At 43.9% G+C, this 2524-nt stretch overlaps 1 non-coding gene across 1 annotated transcript; it reads left to right on the top strand.

The window, feature by feature from the left end:
• The first annotated feature begins 1869 nt into the window (after positions 1-1869).
• Positions 1870-1976, top strand: LOC112773733 (small nucleolar RNA R71). The gene has a single exon (XR_003188268.1). It is a non-coding gene; the product is annotated as a small nucleolar RNA R71 (small nucleolar RNA).
• The last annotated feature ends 548 nt before the right edge of the window (positions 1977-2524 follow it).

The raw sequence follows: 2524 nt of genomic DNA, 5'->3' as shown, positions 1-2524 counted from the left end.
TCTCCTAAGTATGCATATTTGAGAGTGGGTGGAAGTGCTTTGAGTTCAAGTTTGGGTGCTTCTAACTTTTCATTCTCTTCTTTTGGTGCACCTTGTATATGAATCTCCGCTGTTGCAGCCTCTTCACTAAACGTTGATTCCTTCTCTGTTAACCCTTCAGGTTTTTCTTCTTCGAAACTCTCCTGTATTGCATCTTCCAGTGAGTCCAACCTCATACATTCTCCCCATTGTTCTGGTGGGTAACTCATGGCCTTGAACACGTTGAATGTCATCTTTTCATTGTGTAATCTCAGGGTGAGGTCACCTTTTTGGACATCAATAACAGCTCTAGCAGTGGCCAAGAACGACTTTCCCAGGATGATAGAGGCCTTGGCTTCCTCCTACATGTCTAGCACTACAAAGTCTGCAGGAAAGATGAAATCCCCCACTTTCACCAGCAAATCTTCCACTACGCCATGAGGAAATTTGAACGATCGGTCTGCCAGTTGTAAGGCCATTTTTGTTGGCTTAGCCTCCTCGATCTTCATCTTTCTCATCATAGCTACTGACATCAAATTTATGCTAGCTCCTAAATCGCATAGAGCCTTCTCCACTGTGATTTCCCCTATAATACAAGGGATCTGGAAGCTCCCAGGATCCTTCAATTTCTGGGGTAGTTTATGCTGAATGATAGCACTACATTCCTCGGTTAGTATCACAGTCTCGTTGCTCTTCCAGCTTCTCTTCTTAGTCATTAGCTCCTTTAAAAACTTGGCGTAGAGCGGCATTTGCTCTATTGCTTCAGCAAAGGGTATGTTGATTTGTAGTTTCTTAAAGATTTCCAAAAATCTTAAGAACTGGTTGTCATCCCCCTTCTTCTTCAATTGCTGAGGGTATGGGACTCTTGGGACTTCTGGCTTCAGCATTTCTTCCCTTTTTTGTGAACTCGAAGTGGAAACTCGAACTTCATTTTGCTCCTCTTCCTTTTCACTTGAGTCCTTTTCTTGTGGTTTCTGGGAGGTTTTCTTTAGTTCTTTCCCGCTCCTAAGGGTGATAGCCTGACATTCCTCCCTTAGGTTTGAGTCAGTATCGCTGCGAAGGTCATGGCTGGGAATTTGCTTGAATAGGCACCCAATTTGTGTCTCAAGTTTCTTGATGGTAGCATCTTGATTCTGCATATTGGACCGCACTTCGTCTCTGAATGCTTTACTGTCTTGAATTTCTTTGCATATGCCTTCAAGTAGAGTCTCAATCCTTGAGAGTCTATCATCAGATGATGGTGGATTGGGATTGGAGGGATGAAAAGGGTTATTTTGGTTTTGGTAATGATGTGGAGAGGTGTTGTTAGGGTGGTGCTGATATGATCTCTGTGTGGAATGTTGGTGAGTTGCATTATTGCTGGGGTTGTGGCGTCTCTGATCTTGGCCTTGATCCTGTTGATTTCCCCACCCAAAGTTTGGGTGGTTCCTTCAACCTGGATTATATGTTTTGGAGTATGGGTTATGATGCTGCCTAGGTGAATTCCCAATGTAGTTGGCCTGTTCCTGATCACCCTCTGCCTCTTCATTCACTCCTTCTTAAGTTGCTACTGAAGTGGTGATTGTTGCTACTTGATTCCTCTCCATCTTCTTGGTGAGGTCAGCTAATTTCTTGGTAATCATCTTGTTTTGAGCTAGCAGTGCATCCACGTTGTTCAGCTCCATCACTCCTCTAGTGTTGCCTCTTTCAGAAGCATAGAAGTAGTCATTCTCTGCTACACTCTCAATGACATCTATGGCTTCTTCAATGGTCTTCTTCTTGTTCAGAGATCCCCCAGATGAGTGGTCTACTGCCTTCTTTGATTCATACGAAAGGCCTTCATAGAAAATGTGCAACTGCACCCATTCATTGAACATATCTGGCGGGCATCTTCTTGTCAGGTCCTTAAACCTCTCCCATGCTTCATATAGAGTCTCACCATCCTGCTGCCTGAATGTTTGTACCTCAGCTCTCAACCTATTGATCCGTTGAGGAGGATAGAATCTTTCCAAGAACTTGTTCACCACATCTTCCCAGGTTGCTAAACTTTCCTTTGGAAAGGATTCCATCCATTTAGATGCTTTGTCCTTGAGTGAGAAAGGGAACAGAAGTAGTCTATAAGTGTCAGGATGAACACCATTAGACTTCACAGTATCGCGTATCCTCAGGAAGGTGGTTAGATGTTGATTGGGGTCTTCTTGGACACTTCCTCCGAATGAACAATTGTTCTGAACAAGGGTGATGAGCTGTGGCTTTAGTTCAAAGTTGTTGGCATGTATGGTTGGCCTTTGGATGCTACTCCCACAGTTTCCTGGGTTTGGGTTGATGTAAGAACCCAGAACTCTTCTCTCTTGCCCAGCCTGATGCGCTGGACCTTCTCTGCCATGGTTGTGAGCCTCTTCTTCATGATGATTTTCCATATTCTCATTCATATCTGGTTCAAAGTACTCTTTCTCTTCCTCAGCACCAACTATTCTCTTTCCTCTTGCTTCCCTCCTTAATCTAAGAAAGGTCCTCTCAGGTTCAG

Source organism: Arachis hypogaea, chromosome 18 (assembly GCF_003086295.3).
Source record: "Arachis hypogaea cultivar Tifrunner chromosome 18, arahy.Tifrunner.gnm2.J5K5, whole genome shotgun sequence".
Classification (NCBI taxonomy): Eukaryota; Viridiplantae; Streptophyta; class Magnoliopsida; order Fabales; family Fabaceae; genus Arachis; species Arachis hypogaea.
This window is presented reverse-complemented; position numbering and strand designations above follow the sequence as displayed.